We start from the raw sequence: 17,795 nt of genomic DNA, 5'->3' as shown, positions 1-17,795 counted from the left end.
TATTCTCTTGAAGTTCTGGAGTTCAAAAGCCCCAAATCAGTTTTACTGGGCTAGAATCTGGATGTTGGTAGGGCTAGTTCCTTTGAGAGGCTCTACTACTTCCTAACTCCTAGCTGTAGATCCACCTGTATGTGTTTCCTCGTGGTGCTTCTCTCCATCCCCAAAGCCAGCAACGTAGCATCTTCCAGCCTCTCTCTCTCTGTCCCTTTGCTTCCATAATCACTTTGCCTCTGTGTCTCTGACCCTCCTGCCTCTCTCTTCTAAGGACCCTTGTGATTACATTGGACCCACCAGGATAATCCAGAATAATCTGTCCATCTCAAGGTCCTTAACTTAATCACATCTGCAGAGTCCCTCTTGCCATCTAAAATAACATAATGACAGGTTCCGGGGATTAGGATGTGGCCATCTTAGGGGGAGGAGGAGCCATTTTTCAGCCTACTGTAACAAAGCACACAGCCTTTGTCACCTCAGAGAGCATAGGTTCTAGCTACATGGGCAAGAAAAACTGGGGTAGGTTTTTTTGTTCACTCGTTTGCCTGCCTGCTTCTTTGTTTTTGATGCTTGATTCTAGCCATAAAGTTTCAGTGGAAATAAATATGGAGAAAATGTGTTTGTTAAATTCAAATTGTGTCAAGGGTAAAAATAAATCTTCCTCTTACAAAATGCTACCTTCGAAACAGAACATTAACTATACCATCAGACATGTAAATCTAAAGTGTTGTATTATCCAAATTTCGGTGTGAAATGATTGGAATCTTTATTTGCAAAGGGAAGAAATAAGACTTCTCTGTCTTTAGCCTGTGAGAAACCTTGATCAACAAGTCTGCATTCAGTAGCTACTTTGATTAAAATGATAGGCATTCTAAATCCCAACTATGAAAGGCAGCTTTCATAGGAGAAGACGGGAAGCCACTTCTTCATCTTAAGTGTTGGCTGCCAACCTCAGGGTTCTCCTGGTAGAACTCATGCTCTCATTAGGATTTTAACTGTCCCTCAAGTTCTTTGTAGTTTTGAAAATTTGAACACGGGGCACCTGGGTGGCTCAGTGGTTGAGCATCTGCCTTTGGCTCAGGTCAAGATCCTGGGGTCCTGGGATGGAGTCCTGCATCAGGCTCCCCGCAGGGAGCCTGCCTCTCCCTCTGCCTGGGTCTCTGCCTCTCTTTCTCTGTGTCTCTCATGAATAAATAAATAGAATCTTAAAAAAAAAGTTGAACATGAAAAGTATTGCCCTAGGGTATTTGAAACATAAATTACATTATTAGGCAAAAAAGAGAGCCAATTTGGAAAGGGAGGATCTGGCTACAAATAGCAAGAAATATACTATCAGAGGCAAAAAAAAAAGGGGGGGGGAAATAAGACCAGGTAGATAAAACATGGTCTGATAGGCAGATATAGTCAGACCCTGCACCAAAAGAATTAGGGTGTAATGAAAAATCCAGAGGCCGAAGAGCATCATCATGGGGTCACATTCTGTCACAGTAATGTGACTGTGAGCAGGCTACTTAACCTTTCTGAGCTTCCTCTGTAAAATGGGGATAACAGTACCTAGTTGAATAAGTAAGATCTGTGGGTGCAAGCCTCTGCTTCCCCAGAATGTGACTGATCAATGGACAGGCAGCGACGACAGTCATTTTGTAAGCAGGGTGAGGATGGCAGTCCCGGCCTTGGCACTCCCGTCCCTTCCTATGCATGATGGCCTTCATCTTCTGGGGCCCTCCTCTGATGTAAGGCTGCCCTTATGTTCACCTAGGCCAAACAGAAGTTACTGTTTGCAGGGTACGCTTATGATTTGCTTCATGTGCCAGGCATGTTCAAATACACACACACACACACACACACACACACACACACACACACACAGTCTTCCAAAGGTCGACCCTGTGTCTATGACTCATACGTGGCAGCCAATTTTCCAAGCAAACTCAAGCACTCTAACAAGGGTTTGGGCTTTGCCCAATCAGTTGGGATTTGTCTGCAGGCTCATAGGTCATTGCCCCTAGCAAGCTAAAAAATTCACTTTCAAAGTGGTTCATAACCTGTAGAAATGAAAGCCCACAGTGTAACATCTCAGGTAAAAAATCCAATGTCACTCAGATCAGGCTTACCAGCTGAACTCTGGTGATTATGAAGTGAACTCTGTTGTTGGAAACCTGCGTGAACATTAAAGTCTGTCATCACTTTTATTGGCAGGTGCCACGGGCTCAGACAGCAAGAGGGCAGGATGGGAGAGTACTGCCGAGCTGGTCAAACAGAAACAATGGAGAGAAGGAGAGCAAGAGGCAGCAGAGAGAATTTTGATTTTTCTAAAAATGGAACTATTTGTGTAGTGGGAAGTAATGAAAACTTATGGCCATGTGGTTTGTGTTAAATGTTAAGTGTTTCACAATGGTTAAAGGTGTTCTGTGCGCTCAGTGGAAATGAGATTCGGTACCAACTAATTGAATGGAGAGAAAAAACATGGGAAGGATTAGTATTCTAGAAGGAAAATGAATTTGAGAAAAAATAATGTCACTTTACTTTTATTCTCTGTTGGGGATTTTGAGAAGATTTATCATGGCTTTTCTGGAAGGACACATATGCAAATCATAGAATCATCGAATTGCAAGATTAGCAGGGAAATTTCAAGAAGTAGCCAGGCTAGATTCCCTTGTATTCCCAGGACCCTCTACCCAGCGTCCAGCTTAGGCACAAAACCTGAAACGGGGGGTATTAACTTCTTCTTCTTCATTTCTTTTCACTGCAGCCCAACTGGTTTTTAGAAAGTTCTCCTGTCTACTAAGCAGGAATTCTAGCTCCCTATAATCTCTCCCCATTGACCATCTCCCTATAATCTCTTCCTAGTGACCCTACTTATACCTTTTTTATGCTATTAACGATCTTTAATAATTTTACAATTGGAAAAACTGAAGCTAAGGTGGGTTAAGTAACTTGTGCATCATTTCATAGCTACAAATGGAAAAACAGACATTTTCAATCCAGGTCTGCCTCCCTGCAAATCTCCTGTTCTTTCTGTATGTCACCTCGCCTTTCAGTCTAGGCAAGAGAAAGGCGGCCTGCTTTCTAGCACGGGGACAAGTCTAAAGACCTAACAAGAAACGAGTGCAGAGGAGGGAGGGGAAAATTGGTGAGCGGAGAGATGGAGGCGGGCAGAAAGACACCCCTCTCTGATCAGGGTTACACTTTCTTAAGCCAGGCCCACTGTGGTTATCTGAGTATAACTCACATCCAGCTATTGACAGCTTTCCACCTGGTGACATGCTTAATGGCCCATGAAATTCTAGCCCTCAGGGCTCAAGCCTGATATTTATGGTTCCCCACATAAACCTAAAGTGGATTATAAATTTATCTCTCTCAGATTTAGGTGACTAAAATGGCTGTTCAAAACTCTGGAAGGGAGAGTCGACTTCATGGACATGTTGTACCAACTTTAAAAAAGATTAGGGTGGGAGGAGTGTTCAGAAAGCTGCTGCTCCCAGAAGCCTCCTGGAGTGGAAGCGTTCTCGTGTGCCTGAGGCTATCGATGTTATGGGGGAAGGAGGGTGAGGTAGGGAGGACGCACATCAGTGTTGTGCCATAGAATAGTTGCACGTTTTGTACAGTCAGAATCTGTCCTATCATGATGAAAAAAGGGAGGCTGTTCCACACAGGTTAGGAGGCTTTTCCTAAGCCCCAGAGGAAGCCAAGTAGATACCTGTGTAGCTAGGCGTGTGCGTAGTAGGAAATAGCTAAATAGGAAGACTTGTTCTCGCTGAAGTGCGGATGACCTTCCTGAGACTCTCTCCAGGTGCAGGCGTCATGCGGCGTTTATGTGTTTAGGCGTGAGCATCTTTCAGACTTGACACTCCTAGAACCAGCAGCTTCCTCCTCTTTGGCTTCTCTGACGTGAGCTTGCACCATATGCAGGATGTGACCTTGCTGGTCTTAAATTTGACCAGCAAGTTCCAACATGCAGGTTTTAAGAGGAAACCTCTGTATAGTCTCAGGAAAGGATGAGGGCAGGGTAACAACAACCAAAGTGATGACATTTCCCTCTACCGTGGGCCCACTCTCTCACCGAAATTCTTTAGTATTCTCCAAAAATCTCTCTCCCTTCTCACCAAATAATAATATGGGTTATTAGGAAGGATGATGTTAGGAGCCGATGTGGCATGTTGGAACTCAGATATTAAGGGGCTCAAAGACCCGAGGTTTGAATCTCAGCTTTTCTTTTTTTTCTTTTTTGAAGATTTTATTTATTTATTTATTTGACAGAGAGAGGGAGAGAGAGCACAAGCAGGGGGAGCAGCACAGGGAGAGGGAGAAGCAGGCTCCCTGCTGGGCAGGAAGCCAGACTCAGGGCTGGATCCTGAGCCAAAGGCAGGTGCTTAACCACCCAGGCATCCCAGATCCCAGCTTTTCCGTGTCCTATATTTGTTGTGTCCCTTGGGACTTAAGCTCTGGGCCTCAATTTTCTCATCTACCAAATGGGGCTTAAAAACACCAACCAAAACATTGTGATAAGTGACTGACACTAAGACCCGAAAAGAAATAGGTTTATAAAACAAGACTATCGTTTGCAAAGAGCTGGCGTAGTTCCTCCTTTGTTCTGGAAGACAACTGGCTTGAGCATTCAACAGTGTCCCAAATCCTCCTCCCCAGGGGCTGGCAGAAAATTGAGCTCCTTCTGAGTGGAAACCTTCGCTGGGGCTCCACAAATAGACTCTCTCGTCTCCTGGTTTCGCTCACAAGAGAAGGCATTCTCCTCACAGGCATGCTCACACCATGAGAAATCTTTCTCACCCCCTCTCTGTGGAATTCCTCTCCGATTTTTGAGATCTCCTCGCCTCAAGGCCAGAGCTGTGGTCTGGAAACAAGCTCAGAGTTGAGAGCTTCCCCTCCCCTATGCTGGGGGTGGGATTTCCAGGCTTCCTTTTCTGAAGACACTTTGTGAGTAACCTGAAGTTGGAATGCCCTCCTGAGGTCGATGTATAAAAGCCGGCAGCATAAATAGGAACTAAGGCTGAAGTAAGCATAAATGTTCCCCAACAACTTCAATCGAGAAAGGCTCGTTTGATCCTCTCCAAACTTCCTGAAACTGAGCTGAATATTTGTTTGTTTTGCGGTAGCTCCACTTTTTTTCAAGCCTTGTAGTGCGCGGCTGTTGGTTTCTCTGTTTAAAAGGAAAGCGCTCTTGCTCAGTAATGATGCTCTCGTTCTGAACTTGGCCATACCCACTTCTAAAGGCCATTTCATCACAAAGATCAAGTTCTGCTAACTCTTAGGACTCCACAGATAAAGGATGTGGCCAGTTACCATGACTTGTGCTTACCTCCCAAAGTGTGTCACTTGGAAGACACAACCCAAAAGTGTGTGGCGGAAAGTGTCTAGATTGATTTTTTTTTCCCCATTTGAAGAGATTGAACCCCGCGAGGGGATGAAAGGTCAACATACGTGATGCCACAAAAAAGGACACTAGCATTCTGACCTTTCAATCGCCAAAGAAACAAGCAAAGGCCAAGCAAAGGTGAGTTTGCTCATTTATTGCCTTTTTGAGGAGCTATTGGTAATTAGCACTGTTGTTTATTATTGCAATTTTTAAAAAGTTATTCATGAGAGAGGCAGAGAGAGACATAGGCTGGAGGGGGAAGCAGGCTTCCTGCTGGGGAGCCTGACGTAGGACTTGATCTCAGGATCCCCGGAATCACCACCTGAGCCAAAGGCAGATGCTCAACCACTGAGCCTCCACCCAGGTGCCCTATTATTTGAATATTCGTGGAACTTCAGCTCAGGCCAAATCAGACAGCCCAAGAACAACACATGGAGAAAATGCCGAGGGGCAAAGCAGGGGAGAGGCATTTACAGGAGACAGCAGTTGGTGGTGAGTCCTTCCTTTTGGACTCCTTTCTGGTACATGTGTATCAACACCATAAAACCAGCATATGATGTGGAGTTGACTGACAGTGCCTAAGACAGAATGTTCTGAAGTTGGAAGAGCTAAGAAATGGCATGTCAGGACTGAGATGCTTGGCAAAGTTTTCAGATAGGCGTAGAGTGTTTTCCTATACCTAGTCTCCAACATGATAATGTCCCCAGGTGTCTGGGTCTTGAGGCCCCCTCAAAGTGTGGGAGGCAGCGCTTAAGGCTGTGACAGCAATGGTCAAATCCTGTCTTTGTGGCCTCTGAATACAGGGGAAATTTGCCAGGTGTCGGGTGCAAGAATCGTATATGCCATGGATTTTTTTTTTTCCTGGAAGCAATTGGAAACCAACTTAGTGACACTTAAGTCCTTCACCTGCTGCATCACTGTAGCCAGTGGGTGTGAGCCAGAGTGGTACCAAGAAGGGACCTCATCAGAACAGCCGCTGGAGTTACGGGCTCTGGCTTGGAGTGGAATGTTAAACTATGTTCAGAGTCATGGCAACTTGAACTTGGCAGCCCTCTCTGCTTCTGATATTACAAGTGCCTCATAGCCAAGTGCACCTGTGATGAGAGTTGACCTCAGAGTGGGATGTGGATTGAGAAACTTCTCTTTTGTAGCTAACGATTCATTTGGACTCCTTTAACAGCTGGGTGGTTGAGTACCAGGTTATGTGCTAGAATTACTTGACACTGCTTTTCATCTCCCATGTGTTAAATATAAGATACATATGCAATCACTGAAAGCTCCCCTGCCCCCCCCCAAAAAAAGGGAGTGCTTAGAATTAAAGGGATATTTCCATATTGTCGTTTGTTTCCATCATTAACATATATAAAATTAACCCCTAATGAAACTGAGAGGTTTCATTAGTAAGAGGTTCTCTTTCCAAAAGGCTATTTTTGAAAGGATTGTTAAGTCCATAATTCATGATAGATTCCAATGTATTTGCACCACTCAAAACACACTACATGTGCTTTCTATTTATTTATTTATTTATTTATTTATTTATTTATTTATTTTTTTATTCATCAGAGAGACAGACATAGCCAGAGGGACTTCCCCGTGGGGGGTCTAATATGGGACTCAATCCAATCCTGGGACTCCAGGATCACACCCTGAGCTGAAGGCAGATGCTCAACCACTGAGCCACCCAGGCGTCCCTACATTTGCTTTCATGTGTTGTGATTAGCTGGTCTCTGCATTCAATCCTTAGCATGTGGCATTTTTCTACAATAGTGCTTCTATAGAAAATTTTACTCTAGGCATGTGGGAGACAAGTTATAATGCTTTGGTTTAAAAAAAAAATCTGTCCAACGTTTCCAATAGCCACATTTTCCTGCGAAAGTGACCTGCGGGCACCTAAGGTTAAAGTTGCAAAAATTATTTTTGCATTTTCTTCAAGTGATTTTTAAATGAAGTTGAGTAATGGTTTTAACAGCGCATCTAACTTTGATGTAATTAGGATAGATATCATATTCTACTAATAGCAGCCTTCTTTAATGTTTGTAAATGTTTAAAGTAGCATGTGGTTTTTCACATTTTCCATTCATCCCCACATTTTTCAGTGCTCTATCTGGAAGGCACCTTTGTACTGCATACAAGTGAGACCTTGTCATGCTTTCAAAGTCGGTCCTCCCGCCCCACCTCAGTGGGCCTCATGCTAAGTTAGCCAATCAAAGTCAACATTACATCTTCCCCTTTGGCCCATGTTCTCTCTCCTCCTTATATAAGCCCTGGTGGCCCCACACCTTTCCACAGCCATCGCCACACCTGGCCAGGCAACCTGCAATAACTGCCTCACACTTCCTCCTCCTCATCTGATCCACGTGGCTGGACTGACTGACTGCCTCTGGGGTGTGATGCCAGGGATTCTGAAGACAGCTGGGGCAGGATGAGGGTACAGAGGAGGTGCTGTGTCAATAATGGGCACCTTGTGGCCTGTATTCCTCACTCAGCAACGAACACAGCACATGCATTTGTTTTCTCTGTCTCAACAGTTTTGATCTTGGAACATCCCTAGTGTAGGGACAGCCTCTAAAAGGTAATAGTAATAATAAGGCTTTTTAAGGCAGTATCAAACCACTTGTTGGATTTGCTTTTCTCTCTCTCTCTCTCTCTCTCTCTCACCTTCTCACTCTCGCCTCAGGATCAGTTGTCCTTTTGCTCAACTGTTCAGCCATCGGATCACAACAAAGCTGAAGCTCTGGTGGTGAAGGAAACCCTGAACCTGCCGGGTCTCCAGGTGCTGAGGACAGGGGTGGGCATCACGGAGCCCAGCCAAGTTGGGAGGTCACTTGTGCAGGGCTTTGAAGTCCCTGTGTTTGTACTCAGGGAACCCTCCCCTGTGAGTTTGCTCACAAACTTTTGCGTCCCATCTGTGAACCTCATTGCACAGGTTTGAGAGTATAGAGACTGGGGTAAAAGCTGGCAGCATCACAACCCATCTGAGCATAAAGGAATCAGGGAGAAAGTCCTTGTAGTTAAGGTAGCAAGCTGTACACAGAAACTTGCCACAGAATATACTAGAATAAAATAAATAAATGTATGGTCCATGTGCCCATTGGTACCAAGGGAACCATTTTAGAATGAGAAGAGTAGTTACATTTTTTTTGTTGGGCTCTTCTTCTAGGTCATAAATACTTCCTACCACAGGTTCCTGAGCCCAAAAATAAATATGAGAAGAAAATTCTTTGCGTGTATGAAGCACTTTGTATTTTCTGCCTCCTTCTCAATCCTTAATTAAGCTTTGCAGCCACCCTGTGAAGCCAGTCATTACCACTGGGTGAGGAAACAGAGTCCCACAGGAGCTATGTGACTTGCCCAAGCATACGAGCCAGACAGGCCGGGCAGGGTGAGACTCCCAGTTTCTGATGCCCACGCCCCATGTGCAATCCAGACTTGTCACTCTGGGTCTTGGCGTGGGGAAGAAATAAACAAACAAATGACTATTACACTGCTTTTACTTCTGGGGAGCACTGGGTTCTTATTCAAAATAGGTAAAAGGGGCAAAACAAATGGTCACCAATAGCAAAGCTGTTGGGGGAGACTGGTGCCACCATTGGGGGGCTTGGAGTTCTGCTCTTTCTGAAACTATATGTCCACTTCTAAGTTTCCCTCTATTACTCACATACTCAGGATTTATTCAGCAAAGGAGCCATCCATATATCTTGCAGATCAGTGGGGATTCAAAAGTGATACCAAGAGGTCTACTTGGTTGTATTCCGGTTCAGTGCCATGTAAGACCATGAGATACGTGATATAATAGAGATATTATCTGGAGAGAGATTGAGGTCCAGGAGAAAAAAATGATCCTCCCTGGTGGTCAGAGAAGACTCCCCAGATAAAGTGACATTTAAATAGAATCTAAAGAAAGGAGTAGGAGTTTGCTAGTTGGAAATAAGGGAAAAGAGCATCGGGGCAACTTTGGTGGAGGTGTGATAAACTATGGCTTCAGAATACACCCCCGCATGCAAATCATGTGCTGTATAACCTGTAGTGTAAAACCAAAACACATAAACTCAGCTCTCAGCTCTGATGTCAGATTAGCTCCCTCTGTCCTTTGAGATGCCTTTCAATGCACTTTCCCCACATCATATGGAAAGGCTAGGACCTTGCCTGGATTTTTGAGAGCTCCAGGGTTTGAGAGTATAAGGGGAAGACACCCAGGCTGTGTGTCCAGTCACCCCTGGCTCTGAAAATCTGTACTCTACTGATTCATTTCAGTTCATCTGATGTCTTTTATACAGTAGGTACATGTTTCTACGTATGTATACACATATATGCACATATACGTATATATGTATATACGTATATGTGCACACATACACATGTATGTGAAACGCATCTCTTACTTGATTTTTCAAAATCTCTTTTTTTAAGATTTTATTTATTTATTCATGAGAGAGAGGTAGAGACATAGGCAGAGGGAGAAGCAGGCTCCATGCAGGGAGCCCGATGCAGGACTCAATCCCGGGACTCCAGGATCACGCCAAAGGCAGATGTTCAACCGCTGAGCCACCCAGGTGTCCCTAAAAATCTCTTTCACTGAACATTTTATTGCATTGAGGGGAAGAGGACTGGGAAAGAAACAATGGGTTTCTCTCATAGAAACAAACTTTACATGGATCCTTGGAGATCCATGCATCTTTCTCTCTCTCTTATTTTAAGGTTTATTTATTTATTTATTTATTTATTTATTTATTTATTTATTAGCAGGGGGAGGGACAGGTGTGGGGGAGAAAGAGAATCCCCAAGAGACTACCCAGTGAGCGTGGAGCCTGAGGCAGGACTAGGGGTTGGCTAGGGGTTGGCTAGTCCTTGGCAATAAGTTGGCAGTCAGTATTATCTGTTTTATGAATTAATCAATTAAATAGTGTTTTAAAAAAATAGTGCTTTAAAAAGCTCTGTCTCATCTTGGTGTTTGACCATACCATCATTCTGCTCTGAATGCTAGAAATAAAGAGGCTTAAGCACCTGAATAAGCCAGGCCCAGTGACTCCCCATGGCACAGTGATGCCCACCAGTCACAAAAGCCGGGTTGCCTAAATACTCCAAAGGCCACATTTGTTAAGCCAAGCTGCTATATGGCCTGCATAAAGGCCAAGGATGGAAAGACACATAAGCTACAGATCAGAGTTTGCCTGTTGAGAAACCGGTGGAAAGAAGCTGAGACCAGGCACAACCATAACATTTCGTTTCTTTTAAAAAGAGCCCAAACAGTGATGGCAAAATCTTTGAAATAGTGATGTGCATTGACCAAGTCTCTGCATTTTTATGTGCTCTGTGTATTTTGTAGGTTAAAAAAGATGACAAAAATAAGTAAATACATAAGAAAAAAGAGAAACCTGTATCAAAGATGCCCATGGAAAATGAAGTTGCACCTGCTAATGAAGAGATATTTCAAAATATGATGTTCTTCCAAGAAGACAAGTACCTGGGGTCCCCAGCACCCCCAAACAGGAGGTAGCTCCCAACCACTGTTATCAGCATTAGGCCAAAACCTCAAGATTCACGAGAAGTCTTTGTTGTTGGAGGTCTTTGTCTCTTACCACTGTTAGGTGATTAAATTGTTAAAGTCCTGTAGTGAGTTAAATGGGTGTCCAAAGAAGCATTCTGTGGGTGTCCCCAGTTCTTAGAAAAGCTTAGTGAATTGTCTCCTCTTCTTCCCTCATCCTCCCCGCACAGGGAATGTTACAAAGGGCTTTACGGAATTTTTTCAAACTAGTCCCAGGCTTGTGTACTTTTCAAAGCAACACGGAAGTAGGATTTCACAATATGTCCATAAAAAAAAAATCCCAGTGGCTTCCCTGCTATTCTAGTAACTTTCTGGGAAGGTGAGAGAAATGCACAGACATTCCTGCAGCCACTTTGGTTACTAATAAGTCTCAGAGAAGCCCGTCATGAGGTTCTGTCCAAGTTGCCACACTGTCCTGAACCTTCCTTCTCAGTTTATTTATTTATTTGTTCCCATTCTCAGAACAGCCAGCAAATGATTTCACACCTTTTTGTTTAGCTGCTAAAAGCAACACAATAACTCCCCTCAGGGCTGCCTCTGTGGGTTCCAAAAATAAAATGGGCTCATTTTCATGCTAAGCATGCAAAGGCTCATAGGGATTCTAAAGAAAGGCAAAGGAAGGAAAGAAGGGGGAAAAAAAAGAGAGGTCAGACTGGGGGTGTTGCTGAGGAGGGTCAGCCTCTGCCTGGAGTTACCAGCCACCCCTGCCAGAAGGGATAGGTAAAAATAACAGAGTTCTTGGGCTACAAAGTGAAAGGTGAGCTCATTCAACCCCAAACTCTCCAGTCTTATTGTCTATCCCTAAACCCAGAGTTATTTTTGGAATACAACCTGTCGTTTATCAAGAAGACAAGAAGAGTAAGTAGTAGCCTGCTTCAGCCTTCCAGATAAGAAGTCTCTTGGGCAGAAATAGCTAGTAATTTGCTGCCAGGTCAGAATATAAAATCGTGGATCTATGAGACTCTAGGTTAACTTCTGAAGTTCCAAGCGTTCTGGGCCTGAGTCATTATTTAAACAGCACTCATCATATCCCATATGTTACTTATTAGAAAGAACGCTATGTGATGCAAATCACATAGTATTAGGCCCTGCTAGCCAGGCTAGAATGTGTGAAGAGAATTCCGTGAGAGCTTGCTAGAAGCGTACATGCTGCCCACCTACAGTAAGGAATCCTTGCTCCTCTGCCTGCCCCAAATTTAATCCTCCAGTGATGGCACCTGCTCGGTATATTTCCAGGCAGGCTTTTGCTTTACATAGAAGGCCAGACTGTTAGAAAGTCTCATGTACTGAGTCAAAATCTGCTTCCCCGTAGCTTCTATTCATGGGTTCTAGATTTGCCCCATGACCCGTGCTGCCCAGAATCCGCCTTTTTATGAGGAACTTTTGAATATTTGACTATCAGCCTTTACAATCCCCTCTCTTCTTTTATTTGGGCCTTTCCACTTTCTTCGCCGGAACACGGTTTCCAGTTCCTTCCCTAGGATGTGATCCGGTTTGCACACTGCCCCTCTTACAGCATAGACCCGGAAGGGGCCTGCTCTGCACAGAGCACAATTGAATGACTACCTCCCTGAGCTGAAGAAATGCAAGTCACACAGCCTGAGCTTACTGGAGCCATTTCTTTTAGCAGATGTGTTATGCTGTGGGATCACATTCCCTTTCAAGATCTGTGAAGAAAGGATGCGCTAAGCCAACTGTAAATAGGATTGTTCAGAAAAATCTAAATGCTGCTTAAAGGAACACACTTTTTAAATAGTTTAAAAGGATCCCTTTACATACAAATACTCTACATGCAAATTATAAGTCCTTCTTATTTTTTTTTCATTAAAGAAGATACCCAGGGGTGTCTGGGTAGCTCATTTGGTTCAGCGCCTGCCTTTGGCTCAGATCATGATCCCAGGGTCCTGGGATGGAGTCCTGCATCAGGCTTCCTGCTCAGTGGGGAGCCTGCTTCTCCCTCCTCCTGTGCCACTCCCCTGTCTCATTCTTTCTCATTCTCAAATAAGTACATAAAATGTTGTTGTTGTTGTTGTTGTTGTTGTTTAAAAAAAGCAGATACCTAGATACCTAGAGTGCCTCAATCTGGTAAACCTAATATATTTTTTTCTATGTTAAGTATTTGAAAATTTTCTAACTGCATTTCTTTAAAATTATTCTAGTATTCAGAATTTCTGTTCAAGGAATCATAGAATCTTAGAAACATAGAAAGATTTTCAAATTCAGTCACAAACCTTCAGGAAAATATTATTACCTTATTTTACATATTCATTTAGAATTCATTCACCAAGTGATTTCTGAGTACCTACGCTGCACCATACATTGTTCTAGGCTTATTTGGGGGTAAAAATACATAGTCCTCCACCTTCATGGAGTTTACATTCCCATGTGGAAAATAGTAAAGCAAAATTTGAAATAATTTTAGGTATGGATAAGTGCTATGAAGAAAATAAAATAGGCTACAATAGACACCAGGTCAGGGAAGATAAATTTTAGGAGGGACCATTTAACCAAGCAGTTGGAAAGGTTTCAACCACTGCAGAATCTGGAATAAATTTCTTCCAAGCTATGGAAACAGCAAAAGCAAAGTCCCCAAGGTAGAAATAAACTTGATGTGTTCTGGGAAGTGAAATTAGGCCAGTACGGTTGGAAAATATTAATAGAAGAAGAAAATGATAGCAGATGGAGTCAAAGAAGAAAAAGATAAGCAGGGGCTAGATCGCATGAGCATCAAAGTCGGTGGTGAGAAGCTTGGATTTTATTCTAAGTGCAGTGAGAAGGCACTTGGAGGGTTTTAGATAGGAGAGTGGCAAGATTTAACTTACTTTTTTGTTTTTTTTAGGTTCTCTCTACCTGCTGGGCAGAGACAGATTGTACAATGTTTAGAAACAGAGGGAGAGGGGCACCTAGGTGGTGCAGTCGGTTACTTGGCCAGCTCTTGATTTCAGCTCAGGTCACGATCTCACAGTCCTGACAGGAAGCCCTGCGGCAGACTCCACTGTCCCCAGGGAGTCTGCTTGAGATTTTCCCTCTCTCTCTCTACCTCCCTTGCTCGTGCTCTCTCTCTCTCAAAATAAATTTAAAAAAAAAATTTTTTTTTAATAAAATAAAAAGAGGGAGTGGCATCTGGGTAGCTCAGTGGTTTAAGCATCCAACTCTTGATTTCAGCTCAGGTCCTGATCTCAGGGTCAAGAGATCAAGCCCTGCCTCTGGCTCAGCGCCACACAGAGTGTGGAATCGGCTTGAGGTTTTCTCTCTCCTGCTGCCCCTCTCCTTACCTGCTCTCTGTCTCTAAAAAAATAAATAAATAAATAAAAATCTTTTTAAAAATAAAATAGGGGATCCCTGGGTGGCGCAGTGGTTTGGCGCCTGCCTTTGGCCCAGGGTGCGATCCTGGAGACCCAGGATCGAATCCCACATCGGGCTCCTGGTGCATGGAGCCTGCTTCTCCCTCTGCCTATGTCTCTGCCTCTCTCTCTCACTGTGTGCCTATCATAAATAAATAAAATAAATTTAAAAAATAAAATAAAATAAAATAAAAATAAAATAAAAAGGGATCCCTGGGTGGCTCAGTGGTTTGGCACCTGCCTTCAGCCCAGGGCGTGATCCTGGGGTCCCAGGATCGAGTCCTGTATCGGGCTCCCTGCATGGAGCCTGCTTCTCCCTCTGCCTGCGTCTCTGCCTCTCTCTCTCTGTCTCTCTCATAAATAAATAAAATATTTTTTAAAATAAATAATAAAATAAAAATGATAAATAAAAATCTTTAAATTAAAACACACACACACACAAACAACCAGAGGGAGAGAAACCAGTCAGGAAGCTATTACAGTGGCCTGGCAAGAGATGACAATGGCTTGTATTGGCCTGGTAGCAGCGGAAATAGAACTGGCTAAGTTCTGGTTATATTTTAGAGGTACGACCCATAGGACTTGCTAAGAGAGAAACAACTGGAGTTCAGGGAAGCTTAAATAACTTGCCTGAAAGGGAAGAGGGAGAAGAATACCAAGAAAGGGATGAGTACTGAGTATTAATAGTGCCATGTACTTCAGTCCTAATATTCATCCTAGTAATCCTGCAAGAGAGATATTATTTTACCTACATCTTATGCATAAGGACGCTGAGGCTCAGAGCACTGAAGTAACTCCAGATCAAACACAGGGTCAGCTTAAGGTGGGATCCAAACTCAGGACTCTGTGTATCTCACAGTCTCTTCCCACTGTTGTTTTCCCGAAGTGATAGTGGAAGGGGAGCCCTGAGTGCAGACTCAGGTAGAGCTCCTACTACGTACCTTTTCTTCAAAGTTATTGATGCTTAATGAGAACCTATACCATCCCTTGCTGCAGATCCCCCAGTAAACCATTATTTTTAACCAGAGCTAAGATACCTTTCTCCAATTTCCTTTCTGCCCCCTTCCTTTACGCCTCATAATCTCTGAGTCAGGGTCCACTCCTCTTTATGCAGTTTAACTGCCAGAGACATGAGCCCCAGTGCCTGCCTCCCTTCCTGAGGAGCTGTAGCTGGAAATTGCTTGTGCAACCCGATGACAACTTATCTATATTTAGCAGAAAAAGTGGTGGCAAGGATCTGTCCAGCTCAATTTTTTTTACAGTTTCAATGTTCAGAATCTCACAGACAATCTCCTGAAAGGCACATTGGTCCTGACAGTATCTGAGCGAAAGGAAGTTTCCTCCAACTCACAGGGTTATCCGCTGGAAGCCTTGTTCCAAGAAATTATGTGGACATCCATCGTAGAGCAAAGATGTGATGTCCCCAGTGCTCCCCCCAACCCCGACATGAAGGGCTGCTGGTACTGTAGGCACTTTGATGACTTTTAAGTGTTATTCTAAGACAGGAAAACAAGCATGAAAGGTTTAAGGGGGAAATGGACTATGATGTAATTGTTTATGCATTTAAATGATATGGATAGCACTTGATTTTTATTTCTTTTCAATGTGGCATGGAAAAGAAATGCAAAGTGCTGCTGATGGTTTCAGAGCAAAGATAAACTTGCTTGGGTGGGGAGGTGAAAAAATTGCAGCAGGTATTCTCAAGCGCTTCATATGATGAAATCATTGCCATGGAGGCTGATTATCGCTTATACTAAAAGTAATTCGAGGATGAGACACAGTTTAGCTTTTCTGGAGCCAGACTAAACCAGATTTAGTATATAGTCCATGACTCTGACCCTCCTCACTGTTGGTCAGCCAGAGAGAATGATCTACTAATGAAAGGCAAATCAATTAAGAAGAGCTAAGAAAATAGGAAAGTAGAGACCATTAAATAAAAATGGGAATTTTCAAGACAGTAAAATAGCACCAATTGTATTGCAAAAAGGGAATTTAGAAGGGGAAAAAATTGTATCCGGTGAGTACTTACTTATAGTCCTCTACTTTTTAACGTGCAAGATGTGTCAATCCTCGGTTGTCGGAGGGGGGAGAAACCTACCATAAAAGAATTTTTTATTTGCTTTAGAAATAGAAATTATAACAAATAATTTTTTCATACCTTCTTCCAGTCCCCAACTTCATTTTGGGTTAAATCTTATTCGGAGGAAAAGCACTTGGTTTAGAAATGTCCTGTCTCGTTTTCACAAAATCTCTTCTAATGAGATGAGTTTTAATGTTGCTGTGTCTATTAAGGAAAAGAGATTAAGAAATAGAAAATCTACTTTTTGTACCATTGCATTTCTTGGTACTAAAGCTTCCAACACTGTATTCCAGAAGTTAATTAACAAATCATTATTAAGAGGGGAAAAACATATGCAATTTGGGAGAAAAATGAAAACAATTTTTTTAAAGGAAGGAAAAAAGACACCCAAAAACCCCATACCCTAAGATTTCACTGTTAACAAGCCTTAAAAACAAAACAAAGTTATTCGGCACATCCCTTGTTGAACCTAATAGGATGGTTGTAATTCAGACTTTCTCTCGTTTATCATTTTGTGACCATTTCCGGCAATTTTCTACAGATTTATGAGTTGGTACCTTTCCTGGTGCCTTAGAAGCCCAAACAGAAATAATCTTCCAGCACTAAATGTCTTAATCTCCTCCCTGAAAGTTTTCTCTGCTTGAGATGAACAAAAAGATGTATAATCCTTCTTTTTTATATTCCTGTTCCCATGACTATCAAGAAAATGAGAAAGTCCTTCCTGATTTTCTGTGTCATAGCATGAGCCCCATCTTCATAGACATCTGAAGAACTAACACTATCTTTTTCACCTAAGACCTGAAACTTTAAAGGCAGGCATTCTCTTTAAACAATTTTCTCTGTATATCATCTTGGCCAGCTTTTAAGTTGAAGGAATTCAGTATAAGAGCTAAAAAAGAACATCTAAAAAATAATTAGGGGCGATGAATCTGCTGGTAAAAGAATAAGCAAAGAAATCAGTAGAAAACCCCTAAATATAATCTTGCATATGTAAGAATAACCTGAAACATGTATATATGGAATACATATAAAAACTATGGGGAAAAGTAGTCAGGAAGTGATACCATGATCATTGTTAGCTTACCAGGGAAAGAATCATTTTTTCTCATACCATATAACAAATTCTAGATAGATTAAAGAAATATTATTTTTGAAAAGTTAAATAATTGAACGAATATGTTTCTGCATATTGATCTAGTGTAGGGGGGTGAAGATTTTCAATACTTTAAAGCAGTGGAAGAGATGATTGAGTAAAAGGTCAGTAAGCTGAAATGTAGAGAAATATAAAATATCCATATGTCAAAAATAATCATAACAAAATCAGAAGACAAGAAGCAAATTGGTAAGAAACGACCAAGTTAATGACCTAATTTATAATTTTTTTTTTTTTTTTTTTTTTTTTTTTTTTTATTTATGATAGGCAAACAGTGAGAGAGAGAGAGAGGCAGAGACACAGGC

At 42.5% G+C, this 17,795-nt stretch overlaps 1 protein-coding gene across 1 annotated transcript in view; it reads left to right on the top strand.

Moving 5' to 3' along the window:
- The window catches only part of RORA (RAR related orphan receptor A), a 711,502-nt gene that overhangs the window by 550,424 nt on the left and 143,283 nt on the right, over positions 1-17,795 (top strand). The gene's annotated exons all lie outside the window — the stretch shown is intronic.

Source organism: Canis aureus, chromosome 32, assembly GCF_053574225.1.
Source record: "Canis aureus isolate CA01 chromosome 32, VMU_Caureus_v.1.0, whole genome shotgun sequence".
Taxonomy (NCBI): Eukaryota; Metazoa; Chordata; class Mammalia; order Carnivora; family Canidae; genus Canis; species Canis aureus.
This window is presented reverse-complemented; position numbering and strand designations above follow the sequence as displayed.